The following is a 22,019-nucleotide window of genomic DNA, read 5'->3' as shown; positions in this document are numbered from 1 at the left end:
ATAATAATTTTTAATACGAAGAGCATGCAGTGGAGAAAATAATAATAATAATAATAATAATAATCATCATCATCATCTTAACCCTTTCCCGAGTTGACATGAGGTGGGTAGATCTGAGGAGGGTTGTGTAAGTGGTGACATTAATCAGAGGTGGTGTGAATCAGAGGTGACATGAATCAGAGGCGACATGAATCAGAGGTGGTGTGAATCAGAGGCGACATGAATCAGAGGTGACATGAATCAGAGGAGATATGAATCAGAGGTGACATTGGTGACATGAATCAGAGGTGGTGTGAATCAGAGGTGGTGTGAATCAGAGGTGTCATGAATCAGAGGTGACATGAATCAGAGGTGACATGAATCAGAGGTGTCATGAATCAGAGGTGACATGAATCAGAGGTGTCATGAATCAGAGGTGACATGAATCAGAGTTGAGGCAAAAAATACGTGCTTTTTATTTTGTCCTTTTTTTTTACCCTTTACGACACGCAGGGAATACGTGGACAGCACTGATTTTTTTTTTTTTCGAGTCTCCTAAATAACAAGAATGAAAAACAACAACAAAGTGAGCTACGACAGTGATGGGCGATACCAGACTACTACTACTACTACTATTATTATTATTATTATTATCATTGTTATTATTATTACATTAATATACAGAAGTTTAGCAGATGTTTACAGTAGCCTACACACGACTCATTTTGTAACTGATATATCAAAACGATTTTTTTTTTTTTTTTTTTTTTTTTGGTCCTATACGCTGATACATTTTCTGAGAGAGAGAGAGAGAGAGAGAGAGAGAGAGAGAGAGACCTAGTGCTCCTACTCAACCTGCCCCCAGCATGCCCAGCGTCTCAACTTTACAATGGCAACGAAAAATATGGAGTCGTGTCCTTATATCCACAGGACATTATTTTACCGCCTCCTTCAGGATATATTAAGAATGGAAATCTAATCTAGTCCGGCATTTAACTCCCTCAATAAGAAGCTTTATTTCTCTCTCTCTCTCTCTCTCTTCCTATCTTTTCATTCCTTCCCTTCCCGTTCCCTCTTTCCTCCTTTCTCCTCCTCCTCCCCCCCTTCCTCTTCCCTTTCTTCTCCTTCTCATTCCCCTCTCTCCCCCACCTCTTTGTTTCTCTCCCTCTTCTATCCACCTCTCACTTCCACCTCTTCCTCCCTCCACCATCTCCACTCTCCCTTCCCTCCCCATGTCAGTCTCTCCGCTCCCTCCTCTATCTACTCCCTCAGCCATCCCACGCCTTCACTCATAAATAATACCTTTTTTTAATTTTTTCTTTACAGGTCAGAGCTTGAAGGACAGAAACATAACATTTTCGATCTGTTGGCTATCTAGTTCTGACTTAATTTCACTTTCATGTAAGACAGTGAAGAATATGATTTCCATTCCCCCTTTCCTATAAAATTTTCATGACTGTTTTCCATCTCAATGTTTCCTGCCAACTTCGGCTGGTGGGTTTGGTGATGGTGAGGGAGCTTTCCTGCCTTACTAGGTTATATTTGTTATAGCCTACCCTACAAGTAACACCCCATCCCTTATTTTGCACTATCCTCTCCCCTGTTCATTACTCTCCTCTCCCTCTTCTTTCTCCCTGCATCTTCATCTCGTCCTCCTTCCCCCTCCTCCCTTTCTCAATTTCCCCCCTCACCACCTTCCCTCTCACCCTCCCTTTTCTTCTCCTCTTCTACTTCCCTCTCCCGTCCTTCCCCTTTCTCCCTCCCTCCCCTCTCCCCTCTCCACGGCAGCTCACGGGTCACCTAGCGTCTCCAGGTGAGGTTAGCTGGAGAGGGGAAATGTGTACTCGTGGATAAGGAAAAATAATGTTGATCGTTGCTTGACAGGGAAAATAATGTATGTCGTTACCTTTCTACTCTCCCTCCACTATCATCATCTACGCTTCTTTCCCTCCCACCATCATCATCATCTACGCTTCTTTCCCTCCCACCATCATCATCATCATCTACGCTTCTTTCCCTCCCATCATCATCATCATCTACACTTCTTTCCCTCCCACCATTATCATCATCTACGCGTCTTTCCCTCCCACCACTATCATCACCACCTACACTTCTTTCCCTCCCACCACTATCATCAACTACGCTTCTTTCCCTCCCACCACTATCATCAACTACGCTTCTTTCCCTCCCACCACTATCATCAACTACGCTTCTTTCCCTCCCATCATCATCATCAACTACGCTTCTTTCCCTCCCTCCACTATCATCATCTACGCTTCTTTCCCTCCCACCACTATCATCATCTACGCTTCTTTCCCTCCCACCACTATCATCATCTACACTTCTTTCCCTCCCACCATCATCATCATCTACACTTCTTTCCCTCCCACCATCATCATCATCTACGCTTCTTTCCCTCTCACCACTATCATCATCTACACTTCTTTCCCTCCCACCATCATCATCATCTACACTTCTTTCCCTCCCACCATCATCATCATCTACACTTCTTTCCCTCCCACCATTATCATCATCTACACTTCTTTCCCTCCCACCACTATCATCATCTACACTTCTTTCCCTCCCACCACTATCATCATCTACACTTCTTTCCCTCCCACCATTATCATCATCTACACTTCTTTCCCTCCCACCACTATCATCATCTACACTTCTTTCCCTCCCACCATTACCATCAACTATATTTTTTTCCCTTGTTCTTTGTCACGGTGGATATTATAGTGTGTTCTCTCTCTCTCTCTCTCTCTCTCTCTCTCTCTCTCTCTCTCTCTCTCTCTCTCTCTCTCTCTCTCAAGGCTTAAGGAACTAACTTTGGCGACTAATGGACATTGGGATTCAGATTACCATAAGGGAGCGCAAAAAAATTAAATTTATCATATAATTTTATCTCTTCTACGAACAAGGGGTATTTAACTCAGCTAAGAACAGACGATTTTCTTCAGCTGTACGTGAGTCATCGGAACCTAAATATCAGTACTGCCAACACCAACCCCTTCATGATCGGGATAACTCTAGTACTTCTATTCCAACTAATACCAGACGATTTTATTCAGGTGGGAGTAAGTTACAGGAGCCTGGGAGTTAATTAAAGGTATCAGAAAGGTAATTAAAGGTATCTGAGAGGTAATTAAAGGCATCTGCTTTGGAGGTGAAGAGGTGATGCTGGAGAGGGACGCCTTCACGTGGTGGCACCGATATAACCGGGCGGCTACACTGCCTGATAATAAAAAGCATACCTCACCTGCCTCCCTATCCCCCGAAGGAGACAGGTAGACTGCAGGTGAGGGGCAAATCAATCCTGCTGTCCACCGGGTTCACGCAAAAACAGAGGATTTTTTTTTTTTTTTTAACTGACAATGGACGAATCTGTTCATGTGAAATTAACCTTAAAAATAAAGACAAAATAAAAATAATAAAAAACCTAAAATCGGCCTTACCAACTCCTTCATTCCCAGGACGCCATTTTTGCTTTATTCTTCCTCCCTCCCGACGATTTTCTTCAGCGTAGGAAAAAATCGCGTGGTAAAAAAATTGCGCAGTAAAGAATTGCGTAGTAAAAAAAACTATCTATCTATCTATCTATATCTATAGCCCGACGCCCTAATCCCGCAAAGGGTGGCCGCAGCCAAACGCCTCCATGTCGCTCTGTCACCCACCATTTGACTATCCTCCCCCCAACTCACCCCCCCCCTCCCTCATATACCTCTCAACTCCATCCCTCCACCTCATCCTCGGTCTACCCCTCCCTCGCCCTCCCTCCACCTCACCTACATACAACTCTCTTAGTCAGTCGTTCATTCTCCATTTTCTCCACATGTCCAAACCACCTCAGTGTATTTCTCCTAATCTTCTCAACCACATCCACATCCACCCCACAACGTTCCTTCACTTCTTCATTCGTCAACCTGTCCCTCCATGTCACTCCACATGCTCCTCTCAAGTAACTTATTTCCACTGCTCTCACTCTTGACTTGTTCTCCTCTTGCAAGGTCCACGCCTCGCTTCCATACGTCAGGGTAGGGATCACAATACTATCATGCAGTGACTTCTTAACTTCCATACTCACCTCCCTATTTCTCATCACTACTTTCAGTGAACCAACAACATTCCTTCCCTGCTGTACCCTTTCATGCACTTCATCCCCCTCAGTTCCATCCTTACTCATCACACTACCCAAGTACTTGAATGCACTCACATTCTCCATATCCTCACCATCTAACCTCACTGTACATTCTGTGACTTCATTCCTCTCAAGCACCATAACTTTACTTTTGTTTACATTAACTTTCAGCTTCCTCCTCCTACACACTGTCCCAAATTCATTCACCAAACCTTGCAACTCCCATTCATCTTCACTCAACAATACTGTATCATCAGCAAACAGCAACACCGGAATCTTCCAAATCTCACCCTCATTCATTAGAGCCACCCCCACATCCACTGCCCTACCTTGTACCTCCTTTACAACCCCATCCATGTATATATTAAACAGCCATGGAGACATCACACAACCCTGTTTCAGTCCTACACTGAGATCAAAGAACTCCCTCAGCTCACCATTCACTCGCACCGTAGCCCTAGCTCCTTCGTACATACTCTTCACAGTACTCAACAATTTCCCCTCCACTCCATATATTCTTAATACCTTCCACATACCTTGCCTATCTATTCTGTCATAAGCTTTCTCCAAGTCCATGAAGGCAGCATAAACTTTCTTTCCCTTCTCTAGATACTTCTCCACTAAACATCTTAGAACAAATATCTGATCTACACACCCTTTTCCCTTCCTAAATCCCCCTTGTTCTTCTCCAACTAGCTCCTCTGTCATATGCCTAACCCTATCAATGAGTATTCTACCATGTATTTTACCAGTCACACTAAGAAGGCAAATTCCCCTATGGTAAAAAAAAATGCGTAGTAAAGGTGGCTTTAGAAACACGGCCCTCTTTAATCCTTTCAGTACGAGGGGCTGAATAAAATCGTCTGAAGGCAAAGAACATAATGCGGAATAGGTCATCGTTGGGAAGTGCTTTAAGATAATTCAAGACTATGATTCTCTCTCTCTCTCTCTCGGGTTTATTTCCAGACTAGGTGAGAATTTCAACTCTCTCTCTCTCTCTCTCTCTCTCTCCCTGGGCTTACTTCCAGACTAAGTGAGAATTTCAACTCCTTCTTTTTATATGAGACACCTAAGGCTAAATTCCTTTACGAAATTTTTTCACCCATTTTCCTGTCGGTTCCTGCCTCGGGGAAACTAACTAGAGGAGGCTTGTAGTTATTATATTTTTCTCTCTCTCTCTCTCTCTCTCTCTCTCTCTCTCGCTCCGTACTTAATCTTACCACTCCATTCCTCTCCCCCTTCCCTCCCCAACACTTCACTCTCTCTCCCTCCCTTTCCTCCCATTTTCCTTCCCACTCACTGCCCTCTTTCTCATTCAGGCCTTCACATTACCCCTCCTTCTCTCTCCTCCCTCCCTCTCTACTCCCCTGTCTCTCCCTTCCTTCCTCCCTCCCTCCCTCCCTCCCTCTCCCTCCTCCCTCTCTACTCCCCTGTCTCTCCCTTCCTCCCTCCCTCTCCCTCCTCCCTCTCTACTCCCCTGTCTCTCCCTCCCTCCCTCCCTCCCTCTCGTTTCCTTCTGCCTGTCTTCCCCGGCCATTGTGTTTCCCCTCCAAGAATGTGAAAGGGGAGGGGAGGGGAGGGGAGGGGAGGGGAGGGGAGGGAAACAGGGGAAATAACATGGAAATCAAAAAGGGATAAGCAGAGGTGGGATAGTGAGGGGAGGTATTAGTTGTGGTAGGCGGAGATGATGATGGTAGCAGTAATGGTAGTTGTGGTAGATGGGGATTGTGGTGGCAGTGGCAGTAGTTGGTAGTTGTGGTAGGTGCTGATGATGATGGTAGTTGTCGTGGTAGTTGAGGTAAATGCGTTCTGTGGTGGTAGCTGTAGTAGTTGGTAGTTGTGGTAGGTGGTGGTTGTGGTAGGTAGTGGTTGTGGTGGTCGTTGTGGTAGGTGGAGACTGTGATGGCAAGTGGATAGAAGTGGTAGCTGTGATAGGTCGATGGTGGTAGTTGTGGTAGCAGTGTAAGTGAAGCCTGTTATGGTGTTTAAGGTAGGGTAAGATAACAGGACCGGGGTAGTTATTATGGTAGGTAGTGATGGCAGTTGTGATGGTAGTAGCGATGGTAGTGATGGTGGTTGTGATGGTAGTAACGGTAGCAGTGATGGTACTAGTGATAGTAGTAATGGTAGCAGTAATCTGGTAGTGATGGTGGTAGTAATGGCAGTAGTGATGGTAGTAGTGGTGGTGATAGTGACGGTAGTAATAGTAATAACATCTTAAAGAAAACCATTGTATAGGAAGCTGAGGCAAAGAATAAGGAAGTTCAATGGTTCCCGCTCTCTCTTTCCGGTCTGGGGCGTCGTGAGCCTGGGTGCGAATCCCAATCGTGGCGGACATTTAACTCCTTCAAAACGAGGACGTAATATTGGTGTCTATTCTTCCTAGTGCCGGAGAGAGACGCCTTCATGTGGTGGCACTGATATAAACGGCCGGATCACCTGTCTGGTTATTAAAACGTCCCTCAATTACTTACCTGTTCCCCAAGAGGAAGATGGTGGACTGCGGAAGAAGAGAAACTTAAGCCTGAAGTCCACTAGGTTCACGTTTCTCTCTCTCTCTCTCTCTTTCTCACACACACACACACACACACACACACACACACACACACACAATTCATCCATATTCATCGCTATAATATCCCCCATTATGCTAATACATTAAAAGCCGATCCTCCGAAAAACTGCTAAAAAAGAATAGTTCCCATTTTGGCCGCCAGGGAGGGAGGAGCGAAACTCTACGGTGTCCCCCCACCTCATTTCAAATTCATTACGTGGGGGTTCCGGTTTATCAAAAAAAAAATATATATGGCAGTCTTCTACATCCAGAATTTATTTTTATTTTAGTTTTTTCTTTATTACTCCTCGCTTCGTGGTGACTCCTTTACTTCCGCTATTTGGGGAAGTCGTGGAGGATGTGCTGATCAAGTATTTGCGATAAAGCAGTAAAGAAAGAAACATGGGATTGCAACTTGTGATATTTATGGATCAGGAAAAGGTATATGACAAAGCCGTGAGAGAGAGAGAGAGAGAGAGAGAGGGAGAGAGAGAGACAGACAGACAGACAGACAGACAGAGAGGAGGAGGAGGAGGAGGAGGAGAAGGAGGAGGAGGCAGATCCTATTTCTTTGACACACCTAAGCATTTCGTTTTTCAGGGACAGACAGAATGTGGGCGACAGAAATAAATCGCCTAAACTTGGCCTTACGTAACGCGCTCCCTCAAACTTTTTTCCCGACATATGTGATCGGCCATTTGTAGTATAACTTGGGCTGGATTGTGTGTGTGTGTGTGTGTGTGTGTGTGTGTGTGTGTGTGTGAGAGAGAGAGAGAGAGAGAGAGAGAGAGAGAGAGAGAGAGATACTGTATGGGGGCAGGGAGAAAATGCACAAAATGGTAAAAGATAGAATAAGAATAAAAGAATAGCACTGAAAAGAGAGGAAAAATGAAGAGTATCACTTGAGAGAGAGAGAGAGAGAGAGAGAGAGAGAGTGAGTTAAAAGTCTGGGAAAATGGACCGAGACAACACAACGAAACCAAGATTCAGTTTTGTGGAAGTTGAGTGGACCAGATGTGGAGGAGGAGGAAGCAAAGATTAGAAGGAGGAAGAAGAGGAGGAAGAGAAGAGTGGAAGAAAAGGGGGGAAAGGAAATGATGAAGAGCATAAAGTAAAAGAAGAAGGGAGAGAAGAAAATGAACAGAGGTGAGGAAAGAGGATTTGGAAGAAGAAGAAGAAGAAGAAGAAGAAGATGATGATGATGATGATGATGAAGAAGAAGAAGAAAACAAACAGACAGACAGACAGACAGAGATGGAAGAAAAATAAAAGGAAGAAAAGGAGGAGGAGAAAAAGAGAGGAGGAAGAGAATAAGAAGGAGAGAGAAGTGGAAAAAAAAAATGAAAATCAGGAAGACAGGATTACGCACTGGTGTGGGGAAAAAGTAAAAAAATAAAAATAAATAAAAATAAAAATAAATCATAATCAGATCACAAAAAAGAAAGACAAACCTAAGATTTTTTTTAACATTACGACTGGAAAATATGATGGAAAATAAGAAAAAAAACAATGAAAAAGCCTGACCTCCATTAGTGAAAAAATGGGATGGAAAAATGAGATAGAGAGAGAGAGAGAGAGAAAATGCTGACCTCTGTACCTCACTCCTGCCTGTGTTATGTAAAGTTGATTGCATAACCAGTCCCTAACTTTAAAGACAAACGTTTTTACCTCACAAACGTTTTTACCTCAGACAAACGTTCTTACCTCAGAGAAACGTTTTTACCTGAAACGTTTTAACCTCACAAACGTTCTTACCTTAGACAAACGTTTTTATCTCGGAAAACGTTTTTACCCCTACAGCCAAAGGACGCATTTTTACACCTTATTCTTGTAAATTCTTCTTGTTCCCTCGAGTCTCTTTTAGCTCAGGGGAAAAAAACTCATACTGAAATGATTAAGGAGCCTGAAAGTAACTCCTCCTGTATCAGAGCATTTTTCTGAGATGCATAAAATTGTCTAAGATATCAAGAAAGGAATATAAAAAAACATCATCGGGGTGAAGAAGTTAAAACAAACATAAAACGGAGGCTTCTCCACACTTACGCGTACCCAGTTTTAACGATACGGGGTTTAATGGTGTATTTTGGTCAGTTTAGAAGGAAATATACATCCATACTAGAAAGAAGTTATACACAAGAGGACAATCTGGTTTAGTATGCAAAATAAATCGCTGAGGAGAAGGGTGTTAGGGCCTGGTTATGTATTCTGGTCAGGTCAGAAGTTCTGTAGCACTTCGTCCTTACTGTTTTTAGGCAATATAAGAGGATAACCAGGTTTACTGTACAAAATAAATCGCTAAGAAAATGGTGTTAGGGAGCTTCCTTATGCACTACGAAGACGTGGTTCTAAGGCCCATACTCTCGTAGGTTTAGAAGGCTCCCTAGCACCAGCTCCTTTAGGTTTAGAAGGCTCCCTAGCACCTGTTCTTTAGTAATTTATTCTGTGTCAAGTACATTAGTAAATTCTTGTGTGCAATTTGTGTAATCTGTTAGATGAAAATATATTAGTACAAGTGAGATTAATATTATGAGATTAATAAGATGAGAATAATATGAGATTAATAATGTGAGAATAATATAACATGATATGACAAATAATATGATAATAATATGGTAAATTATGTGAGAATAATATGAGATTAATGACAATACTATGAGATTATTAACATGAGAATAATGTGTGAATAATATGAGATTAATAACAAGAGAATAATATGAGATTAATAACATGAGAATAATATGAGATTAGTAATACGAGAATAATATGAGATTAATATGAAAATAATACGAAAAACAGTGTTGGAAAGAGATGCAATAAAGCCTTTTGAGTTTAAGAGAACCTAACTACACCATCTCATTCCCTTTTTCTTAGCGATTTATTTTACGTGTTTCTCACACTGTCTACTCTGCGACTTATTTTGCGTGTCAAACCTAAACATTATCTTTTATTTTACGTCAGCTTCACATCCACACACCTGGCATGCATAATACACACGAGAATATTTACACTCTTGGCTCCGGCCTCCATAATTTCCTATTCCAATTAACGTCAAACTATTTTTTTGCACCTGAGAGAGTGTCACTGAAACCAAATTGTCAATAAACAGGAAAGGTAAAGGAACTATGCTCTTTCTACTTTAACTTGGCCTAAAATTGACATGCTGAATACCTGAGTTGTGAGCTGTAGGAAGAGATTATCACTCTATTATGATGCTAGTCACAAAGAAGTGCCATGGATAGGATGCATAATCGTAGTCTTGTCTCATTCTGCCACTAAGATATGTGATGCAACTTACGAAAGGACGAAAATCTGAGCCAAGTTAAAGTGAAAGAACTACATCAAGCCTCCTAAACCCGTGAGAATTCGACCTTTTGGGGCCTGAGTGAAGGAGAAGGCGGTAGGGCTGTATATGCCGTCATCGTTACGTCATTAAGGTAAACACAGATAAACTCACGCCAGACCATCATCTTCACCCCCTATCGTACCCTACCGCCCTGCCATACACCCTACCCCACACCCCACCCTTCCCCTACCACACCACCCTGCTACACACCCTATCCCAACACCCCACCCTTCCCCTACCACATCACCCTGCCACGCACCCTATCCCACAACCCACCCTTCCCCCACCGCACCACTCTGCCACGCACCCTATCCCACAACCCACCCTTCCCCCGCCACACCACCCTGCTACACACCCTATCCCCACAACACACTTCCCCGCCCTTCTCTCTACACCGATGCATCTTTCCGCTCGTGTGTCATTACGTGTCGCTCCCAATGACACCTTGATCCTCTTCGTTTTCCTTTTACGCATCTTTCACCCTAACACTCACACTTCTCAGCTTTTTTTTTTTTTTTTTTTTAGTTGGATCTGAAAAACACAATCTCATTTCGTCTTTGTCACACACGTCACACTGTTTCTCACATATAATATTACTCACTAAAACATCTGTGCTTTTTCTGTTCCTTACATTACTCTGCTCTCTAATCCTAACCCTTCGTCTCTGTCACACACACCACTTTACCCGTCACACAGATTTCACCAATCCTCAGCACAAGATCTGTTTGTTATTTCTTCCTTACATAACTCTGCCCTGACTCTACCCCTTTTCCTCTCTCTCTCTCTCTCTCTCTGCCTGTTCATCTTCTTCCCATTAATATTCTTTCTTCTCCCTTCCTCCCCTTTCACTTCCTGTTTCTCTCTTTTCCATGTTCATCCCTTTTCCTATTTTCCTTCGTCTCATCCTTTCTTCCTTTACCTTAGCCTTTCCTTTCTCCTCTCCTTATCTATTCTCTCTCACTTCCTCTCCCCTTCCCTTCCCTCATCAGCTCCCCTCTCCCACTTTTCTTCTCCCCTTCCCTTTCCTCCCCTCCCATACCCCTCCAACTTCCCCTCTTTTCCCCCTTTCCCCTCCCTCACCAACACCTTCTCTCCTTCTTATTCCTCTATTTTCTTCCTCTCTTTTTCCCCACCCATTCTCATCACTTCCCTTTTCTCACATCTGCCCCCCCCCCTTTCTCCTCCCTCACCAACTCATTCCCTCCTTTCCTTCCCCTCTTTTCCTCCCCTCATTTTGCTTCATCCATTCTCTCCCCTTCCTTTTCCTCATCCACTAACTCCATTTTCCCTCCCCTCACCTCTTATCTCCCCTTCCTTTCCCTTATCAATTCTTCACCTCCTTCCACTTCACCCTATCCATTCTCTCCCTTCCCCTCTCTTCAACACCTGGCACTGATTACCATTACAGCAGGTGTGGGGAATGGCCAGGTGTTTGAGGCTGTCAGATATATAATACAAAAATAACACGTCAGACTTATGGCACGGTCGTCCTACCCTAACAAAGATCCCCCACCCCTTTCGGCTCAGCTAGTGGCCAAGTGTAATCAGACTTGAGGACTGATTTGACTAGTAACCAAGGAGACTCATTTGTATCTCAACTAAGTCCCGATAAAGTGATACCGTGACTAGTAACCAAGGAGATTCATTTGAACCTCAACCAAGTCCCGATAAAGTGTTCCCGTTCCATCAGGTGAAATCAAATAGTTTAAGAGGAAGCAGTGGTGTAAAATTAACTACTCTCGGCCCGAAACCGATAAATCCCGGGTTCGATTCTCCAACAAACAACGAGAACGCTGGGCAGGGTATCTTCATCCCGGTCTGTAGGCAGCTAGGACTGAAACAGGGACCTGGATTTATAAATAGATGGTTGTGTGGGGTGTTACGGGAAATATTTATTGAGTGATTTCCTTCTTAGTCTTGCTTGCTTCCTCATCATTCTTCCTTTCCCTCCTCCTCCTCCTCTAATTCTACGTTCCCCCCTCCCCTTCCCCCCTCCCCTTCCCCCCTCCCCCATCTTACTTTCCCTCCCCCTTCCATCCTCCTTTCCCCCCTCCCCCTTCCCCATCTTTCTTTCCCTCCCCACATCATTTTTCTCTACATCCTCTTCTCTTATCTTTCATCCGTCATCCCCTACCTTTCTTCCCCTGCCTCTCTCTCCCCATCGTCCTTCCCCTCCCCCTTCCCCCACCACCCTCCCCTCTTGTATCCCTCAACCTCTTGTACCTCATTACGACCCTGGCCTGGGCTGGAAACGTGGTCTGACTTTAGACAACCGATAACACTCCCGTCGGTCACTTTATCTCTGGCCAATTACGACCCTTGTATCTCATGCTGGTCATCCCTTTATCTTATCTCTTGTACGGGTTGACCTTGTGACTGGGAATCGCCTAGTTTGTATTTTGTTAGTTATAGTTGGGTTGCTTTATCTCTCGTGGAGGTTAATCTTTTTGGCTGTAAATTATGAAGTATGACGGGAAAGACACGAGAAGGCAAAACGAATGCGTATAAAGGTACATAGATTCAAATAGTAGTAGTAGTAGTTATAGTGGTGGTGGTGGTGGTGGTGGTGGTGGTGGAAGTAGTAGTAGTAGTAGTAGTAGTACTAGTAGTAGTAGTAGTAGTAGTAGTAGTAGTAGTAGTAGTAGTAGTAGTAGTAGTAGTAGTAGTAATAATAATAATAATAATAATAATAATAAAAGACTTTACTCATTTATGGAGGCAGCTCTTGTACAGGAGTTTAACAAGAAATCGCTTTCTCCTTAATTTTCCTCAATATCTTATCTCTACTACTCAAGACGATTTCACTCAGGAGACAGCGAGGCGCGGTTAACAAGACAAACAGGCTTTCTCCCATTCTTCCTAATTAAAACTTCCTTCCTGCTTCCTTCAAGACGATTTTATTCAGCTTAAAGACAGCGAGGGGGGGTGACAGTAGGAAGAGTCTCTGTCCTAATGTCTATCTATCTATTTACCTATCTATTGCCGACGCCTTAATCCCGTAAGAGGTGGCCACAAACAAATCGCCTCCATGTCGCCCTGTCCTCCACCATTTCACTGCCTAATTTCACTGTCCTAATGTCGCTTTTACTTAATTCTAGTCAGACGATTTTGTTCAGCTTAGAGACAGACAGACAGACAGACAGACAGAGAGAAAGGGGTGCCGGAACTTGGTAGGGTGAGGGGGGGAGGGGTATCAAAGGAGAACGAACAAAGGAAAGTAGACAACAAAAGGAACAATTATTTTCTATATGACAGACTTTTAACAGCGACAGCCATCCTATGAGTTGAAAGGAGTAGCACAGCAGGTGGGGGAATATAAGAAAAAGAATGAAACAAACAAACAAAAAGTGGGTTGGGAGGGAAGGGCAGTGGGAGGGGGGAGGGAAATGGGAGAGGAGGAAAAAGTGGGGGGAGGGGAAAGTAGGAGAAAGGGGGAAATGGGAGGGATGGGGTAGGTGACGGAGGAGGGGGAGGGAGTGGGAGGGAGGACGGGACAAATGAGAGAGGAGGGAGGAGGGGAGGAGGTGCAAGGAAAGGGGTGAGGAAAGAGGGAGGGGGTGGTGGGGGATAAGGAATGAGGGGGTCATGGGGGATGTGGGAAGGGAGGGGTACGTGAGGGAAACAGGGGAGAGAAGGAAGGTAGGGGGGATGGGGAAGATGAGGGAGGTAGGAGGGACAGGGGAGAAGAGGAAGGTGGGAGGGAAGGGGAGGTGAGGATAGAGGAAGGGGTGACCTTGGGTGGGGGAGGTGAGGGAAATGGGGAGGGAGAGGGAGGGGTGGGAGATATAAGGAAGGAGCGTAAAATGGAGAGGTGGGAGAAGGGGGAGGAGGAGGGAGGTAAGTGAGGAAAGGAAGAGGGAGGGAAGGGAGAAGTATATGAAGAGGAAATGGAGGAGAGAATGAAGAGGGGAGCAAAAGAGAAGGACAAGAAAGAGGGAAAGGAGAAGGAGGGAAGGGACAAGGAGAGGAAGAGAGGAGGGGGACGAGGGAGAAAAAAGTAACAGAAGATGGAAACTGAGGGAAGGAGATATGTGAAGGGAAGGGAAGGAGAAGGGAAGGGGAGAGGAAGGAAAAGGGAAGGGAGGATAACAGGGAGAGGGGGAGGAAAACTGAAGAAGGGAGAGGAAAGGGAAGGGGAAAGAGCCGAAAGATCTTCACAAAGTTTTCCTCGTAAAGAAGATATTTCAACAATGGATAATATTTACCCTTTGGTTCAGGGCTGGAAATGCTTTTATGTTGTGAGAGAGAGAGAGAGAGAGAGAGAGAGAGAGAGAGAGAGAAAGAGAGAGAGAGAAACTATCAAGATCAAACTCTCCTCTCCTTCGTCAGGGTTAAAGAAGGAAAACAGCTAAAAATGAAGGGCATAAAGTTCATAATAAAGGAAATAAAGCCAGTTATTCATTTTCCTATCCCGCCTAATGCAACCCACTCTGCAATACGGATGACACGCATTTGCAACAGTGAACTAATTGTGCAACACAGGAGGAAAGGTCTATTTGTTCCAGAATTTAATTAAAGCTGATAGTAAAAAATCTATCATGTCTTTCTATTTATTGATCAGTTTATCTATCTATCAATCTTTTATTAATATTAAGATGAACCAAATGCCAAATGATGCCTCTCTCTCTCTCTCTCTCTCTCTCTCTCTCTCTCCGTTCTCACATCCAATAACTCCTCCCTGTCTTCCCTCTCTCCTTCTATCGCCCAATCTCTCTTCCTCCTTCCTCCTCTTATCAGTCTGCTATCTCCATGTGCCTTTCCTTTTTCCTCAGTCTTTTTTCACTTTTTTTCTGTTTTCCTTCATTTTTTCTGGCGCTCTATCTCAGGAAATATCCACTCTCATTCTTTTCTTTAATCTCTGTTTGTCTTCACTTTCTGACTCAATCTTCCTTTCATTCTATTCCTCTCTCTCTCTCTCTCTCTCTCGTCCGGTATCTTGTATCTTACAAAATAATTCCTTTTCCTTTTCTCATGATATTTTTATATTTTCCCTTTTTCAGTCTCTCTCTCTCTCTCTCTTTCTTTCTCCTTTCCACTTCGTTCCTTTTCCCACTTTTCTTTCCTCTCATTCTTTCTTCCTTTCACTTTTTTCCTCCCTTCCTTCTCTTTTATCCCCCTCTCACATTTCGACTTCACTCTTTCCCTCCCCCTCTGTTCTCCCCTTGCTCCATTTTTCTCTTCCCTTTTCATATCCTCTTCTCTTTATTCCAGACATCTTCGTTGTCCCGTTCTTCACAAACCCTCTTCAGTTTAATCTCTTCTCCTTTCATTCTATTTCCTTTTCTCCCTCTCCATTTCTCTCTCTTCATCTCATCCTCCTTTCTTCTCTCCATTTTCTCCCCTCTCTTTGCCGCACCTAAAGGGACGGCCAAATATAGTGGTTCTCTGTCTGTGTTCTTTACTGAGTTACTGCATTTTAGTGTTTTTTACAGAACCAGATCTGTAAGTCTCTTGGGGTGTGTGTTACGACAAATTTTACACAGCGGCAGACTTCCACCCGGGCCAGGTTTCAGGCGGGCTGGGACTACCGAAATGCTGCTATATACGGGTGCGGGTGAAGGGGGCGGCCTCCGTGGATCCCAAAGAAGTTATGCACAACCAAATTTTTTTTAATATATATACTATGAACACGAATATATATATATTTTTTTTAAGTAATAACGTTAAATTTTGCACAGTGGTTGACAATCATCCGGACTACGGGTTGGCCTGGGTGGGACTCCTGGGGGTCGACTCTCCTACGTAAAAAACTCTTTCCCTTTACAATACTCCAGGATTCAGTGCGGCTATCATACGTCTCCTCTGTCTTGTTCAATTTATTCTCCCCTCCTTTTCTCCCTCCTTTGTTCTCTTTTCTCTCTCCCTTTCTTCCTTCTTTCTCCCTCTCACTCCCTCCAGTATGCCAATCACTCATTTCCATACACAGTATTCATAACCCACATTCCCATCTGCACCTTCAATTCTTATTTTTTCCTCTGCGATTCTCTCTCTCTCTAAATAATCCCATCTGTTCTTTTTCTTTTCTTTCTTTTTTCCTTTCTTCTTCTTCTCCTTCCTCTTCTTCCTTTTTCTTTTCTTTCCTTTTCATTTTCATATTTCAGTCCGCAAACTCCACATCTGCTAACTCTCTCTCTCTCTCTCTTTCCCCTTCCTTCCCTTCTTCCTTCTTTTCACTCATTCTTTTCACTACTCTTCCTCTTTAACGCAACATCTGTGCCTTCTTCATCTCTTATTCCTACTCTGACTTTTCTCCTTTCCTTCTTCTTCTTCTTCTTCTCTCTCTCTCTCTCTCTCTCTCTCTCTCTCTCTCTCCCTCTCTGCCCTGGTCAGCGAAACATGGGATGAACACAAAAGCAAAAAGTTTCTAAACAAGAGAAAGTCGTACCCATACAAGTTGACTTTTGTGACCGCTTGAGAGAGAGAGAGAGAGAGAGAGAGAGAGAGGTGTTTGTGTGAGTGTGTGTGTGTGTGTGAGAGAGAGAGAGAGAGAGAGAGAGAGAGAGAGAGAGAGAGAAGGAAATTGCAAAGACGAAGAAACAGAAAGCAGGTAGTCAGAGAGAGAGAGAGAGAGGAAAATTGCAAAGACGAAGAACAGAAAGGAGGCAGTCAGGCAAATAACATGGACAGAAAGAAACAAAGGAGACTGAGAGACTGACTAGGAGAGGAAATGAAAGTGGGGTGGTTGCACGCATGAAGGGACGAATGAGGAGGTGAAGTTGGTTATTTATTTATTTTTATATATCAATTCGACTCTTGCCAAAAACTGAGAATCCATTATCTGAAGCCCAATAGCCCTCCTGTACGCCAATCGCCTTCACATGTCACCGTTTTGGCGCTAATACCAGCCATATTTTTTTTTTTTTTTTTTTTTTTTTTTGACATCGGTGGTTTTTGATTGGAGAGAGAGAGAGAGAGAGAGAGATTAATTCAGGGATTAACTCTCGATTTAACAGAACTATCTATCTATCTACCTATAGCCCGACGCCCTGATCCCGCAAAGGGTGGCCGCAGACAAAACGCCTCCAAGTCGCTCTGTCATAATAACTTGAAAATTAGTGATGCACTCTTTGGAAACCAGCAAACTTTTCAGGATACTACGAAAGAGTTCCATAATTGTTCGCCTTTAAAATTAAGTGATATTTCTGACCCCAACTGCACTTCCTACACCTAAACAGCCATCTTCCTTGTTCCTTAAGTCCTCCCCAAACCTCACAGCCTCAAAGGAAGTGTGTGTTTGTGTGTAGTTTCCAGGACAGGTCTGGGGCTGGAAGTTCCTGGAAAGGGGGAACATATGTGAAAGAAAGAAAAGCGTGGAAGAAAAAAGGGAAAAAAGAAAGGAAGGAAGAAGGGAGGAAAAGAAGGAAGGGATACAGTTGAGAGAGAGAGAGAGAGAGAGAGAGAGAGAGAGAGAGAGAGAGAGAGAGAGAGAGAGAGAGAGAGAGACCCCGACAAAGGTACACCCTCAGGTAATTTCAGTGAGGATCTGGGTCGATCATTCTAGCCCAGAAACTGTGTGTGTGTGTGTGTGTGTGTGTGTGTGTGTGTGTGTGTGTGTGTGTGTGCCAGTGCGTGCGTGTGCGTGTCTGCTTTTCTCTCCGTCCTTGCATCTCCATCTACAAAGCTCTTCAAAGGACATTTCCACAAAAACACGAAATAACTTAGATTTAAACGAAGAAAAATGAAATAACTCAAGCACTAATTCTCTCTCACGTTGTTAGAATTGTTGTCGATATTTTTGGAGAGAGAGAGAGAGAGAGAGAGAGAGAGAGAGAGAGAGAGAGAGAGAGAGAGAGAGAGAGAGAGAGAGAGAGAGAGAGGCCGCGTATGAAACTTAGGCGGCTTTGAGTGAGCTGGCTGGAGGGAGCTTTTATTCTCTCTCTCTCTCTCTCTCAACTTTGTCCCTTCCTCCTTTTCCTCCCTTCTTCCTTCCTTCCTTCCTTCCTTCCTTTTTTTCCGTTTTCTCTTCCTTCCCTCTATCCTTTTCTTTCACATACTGTATGTTACCTCTCTCTCTCTCTCTCTCTCTCTCATTCTTTTTTTGCAGTTTCCTTTCTTCTCTCATTTCTACAAACGACCATAAAAAATCATATTACACCACATTAGACTGGCTGACATATTCTCCGCAGCTCCTAACAAAATCAAATACGAGAATAAGACAAGGATAGCAATTAAGTCTACCGGGTATCTCCTAATCCTTCCAGGGAAAACTGGTAGGGAAACTGAGAAAGGAAAAAAATCTTAGAAAAACTGACAAGAAATACTAGTGAAAACGAATGGGAAATATGACTGGATGCTGGACTATAATAATAATAATAATCTATCCATTGCCAGACGCATTAATCCCGTACGGGGCGGCCACAAACAAATCGCCTCTATGTCGCCCTGTCCCCCACCATTTCCCTGCCCTGCTCCCAGTTCACACACCCCTCTCTCATATACGTATCCACCTCATAATAATAATAATAATAATAATAAGACGAAGGGGAGCTGCAAGGCTTGGTGGATGAGTTTGGGAGAGTGTGTAAGAAACGGAATCTAAAGGTGAATGTAGGGAAGAGTAAAGTGATGGTCTTTGAGAGAGGTGAAGTCAGTGAATGTACAGCGAGGTTGGATGGTGAGGAATTGGAAAATGTGAGTACGTTTAAGTACTTGGGTAGTGTGATGAGTAAGGATGGAGGTTTGGAGGGTGAAGTGCTTGAAAGGGTACAGCAGGGAAGAAAGGTTGCTGGTTCTTTGAAAGCAGTGATAAGAAACAGGGAAGTGAGCATGGAAGTGAAAAAGTTACTACATGACAGTATTGTGATACCAACTCTGACGTACGGAAGTGAAGCTTGGACGTTGTTGGAAGGACACAAGTCAAGAGTGAGAGCAGTGGAAATGAGTTATTTAAGAGGAGCCTGTGGAGTCACATGGAGAGATAGGCTGACGAATGAGGATATAAAGGAACGTTGTGGTGTTGATGTGGATGTGATAGGGAGCGTTATGAGGAACACACTGAGGTGGTTTGGCCATGTGGAGAGGATGGAGGGTGAAAGACTGACGAAGAGAGTGTATGTGAGTGAGGTGGAGGGGGGAAGAGGGAGGGGGAGGCCGAGGATGAGATGGAGGGATGGGGTGGAGAGGTATATGAGAGAGGGGGGTGTGAGTTGGGAGCAGGGCAGTGACATGGTGGGGGACAGGGCGACTTGGAGGCGATTTGTTTGTGGCCACCCCAAACGGGATTGAGGCGTCTGGCAATAGATAGATAGAGATAGATAATAATAATAATAATAATGTTCTCATAATAATAATAATAATAATAATAATAATAATGGACTCACTACAGTATAATATTCTGAGTCCATCAGAGACTGAATAAATTTTTATTTCCATCCCTTTGATATCTCCAACACTTTCTAAGCTGATTAACTGCGACAGGACTCTCTCTCTCTCTCTCTCTCGGTAATTTTCCAGGCACTGAAGTACGTACCGAGTTATCAAATGCCAGGTGAGACCAACCTAAATAAGAATTGGCAAGGTTAGGTTAGGATTGGCTCAGGTTACGACAGGTGAGGTCAGGTAAAGTAAGGTCGGGTAAGGTAAGGTAAGGTCAAGTAGTCAGGTCAGGTAAGGTCGGGTAAGATAAGGTCAGGTATGGTAAGGTCAGGTATGGTAAGGTCGGGTATGGTAAGGTCAGGTCAGGTAAAGTATGGTCAGGTAAGGTAAGGTGAGGGGAGGTCAAGTTACAAGAGGTCAAGTTTGATCAAGCCATACTTTGGTTGCGTTAGGAAAGGTAGATTTAGTCTCGTTTGGTCGTTTCCTAAAGTAATTTCGGCGTGTCAGCTTGGGTCAGGTCGAGTTGGGTCAGGCCAGGTAAGGGAAGGTCAAGGCTGCTCATGTCAACTTTGGTAAGGTCAGGCTCTGTCAGGTAAAGCTCTTTTTATTATATCACTTCCTTTTTTTTGCGTTCACCTCTTCTGACCTCTCTCTTTTATTCCTTTTTTTCCTACTTTTTCTTTTCATTCTTCTTCTGTCAAGTTTGGCCGAGTCAGATTGGACGAATAAAAGCTACGATTTTGTCACCAAACGAGACCTGACAAAATAGTGTTCAGTTTAGGTCATGTATATTAGGTCAAGCGTCTTCATATTAAAGCCACGGGAGGCAAGGTCATGCTAGGTCGCTTTCAACAAGGCAGGTTTTCCGGCCACCAAACTATGCGGGTTTATCTCTGTGTGTTGGGAGGGGAGGGGGAGGGATGGGGAAGGCAGGGAAAGAATGGATGGAAAGGAAGGAAGGAAGGAAGGAGAGAGAGAGAGAGAGAGAGAGAGAGAGAGAGAGAGAGAGAGAGAGAGAGAGAGAGAGAGAGAGAGAGAGAGAAATGAAGGAAAGAGCAGACGGGAGAAGACCAATGGTGAGTTACACAGACCACACAGATTTTACAGACCAAGAGCGGCGATCCAAACTCAATATAGCAAAATGGATAAGAAAAGGGTAGATGGAGGAGAGGAAGGGAGAGGAAAATAGAAGGGAGAACCAGGGAGAGAGAAGGAGAATGTGGTGGACAGAGATAGAAAAATGGAAGGGATGTATGGGAGGGAAGGGAAGGGGAAGGGAGAGGAGTGAGAAAAGGAATGTGTGTGTGTGTGTGTGTGTGTGTGTGTGTGTGTGTGTGTGTGTGTGTGTGTGAGAGAGAGAGAGAGAGAGAGAGAGAGAGAGAGAGAGAGAGATGGAAGGAAATGAGGAAAAAAATAAAGCCTTGTCCCTCTGTGTCATATTTAAGGCTATACCGGAACGACGCAGGTACACGATCGAACACACACACACACACACACACACACACACACACACACTTGACCCAGTCCTTCATAATTGTACAGGGACATTTCATCCTTCAAAACAGTACAGTGACTGAGTGAGTGAATGAATGACACAGTTAGGGACACACACTGTAATTGGCCGCCCTTGTGGGTGTGGCGAAAAAAGGAGACGGATGGAGCCTGGCAGGACTAGAAAACAAACAGACTGACAGATAAATAATGTTATAGATAGATAGATATACATAGATGAACAAAGAAAAATATAGAAAGGCAGATAGATGGGTGGACAGACAAATACAGCTAGACAGACTGATAGATAGATAGATAGATAGATAGATAGATAGAGGGACAGACAGATAGATAATTTTGTAAACGAAAAAGCTATGAGAAAGGGCTGGAGGTCTGACTAATGTTAACTGCTGAATCCTTGCCAAACTGCGAGAGAGAGAGAGAGAGAGAGAGAGAGAGAGAGAGAGAGAGAGAGAGAGAGAGAGAGAGAGAGAGAGAGAGAGAGACTGGGAGAGCCGGTTAGAGTGGGGGATATGAGAGTTAGAGGGAGAGGGGGCGAGGGATGAGAAAATGGTGGGATATGAAAGAGAGAGAGAGAGAGAGAGAGACAGACAGACAGACAGACAGACAGAGGGAATGGAAAGAGAAAGGGAAAGCCGGGTAAAGTGGGTGACAAGAGAGTTGGGGGGAGGGGGGCGAGGGATGAGAAAATGGTGAGAGAGAGAGAGAGAGAGAGAGAGAGAGAGAGAGAGAGAGAGAGAGAGAAATAAGGTCAAGGTCATACCAAAAGGAGAAGCAAGAAAATGTGGAAATGGGAACAGGAAAGTTGTTATTGTCGTTGTTGTTGCTGCTCTTGTTATTGTTTATGTTATTTCCCTCGCCTCATATGGACGTGAACCCAATGGACTGCAGACAAGCGGGCACTTCAGACGGTCGCTCCCGGATATCTTTTGTTGCACTTCGGCTGACGGATTATTGCGAGAGGTGCATGAGGATAGGTAGCGTGTGGCAGTATGAGGGGAGTATAAGGCCACTGAGGAATATACGTGAGGTGTATTTCGCGCTACATCAAACAACAGGACGATTAATGGTCGAGTGGGTTGCGGCTCTCCAACCATACGAGGTCAGAACGAAGGTAGGCTGGAGCTATAGACTGCATAATACCATTTCTACAGGCGACTTATCACTATCACCTG

The sequence above is a fragment of the Coenobita brevimanus genome, chromosome 29 (assembly GCF_032717465.1).
Source record: "Coenobita brevimanus isolate Jiangsu-jjx chromosome 29, ASM3271746v2, whole genome shotgun sequence".
In the NCBI taxonomy this organism is placed as follows: domain Eukaryota; kingdom Metazoa; phylum Arthropoda; class Malacostraca; order Decapoda; family Coenobitidae; genus Coenobita; species Coenobita brevimanus.
This window is presented reverse-complemented; position numbering follows the sequence as displayed.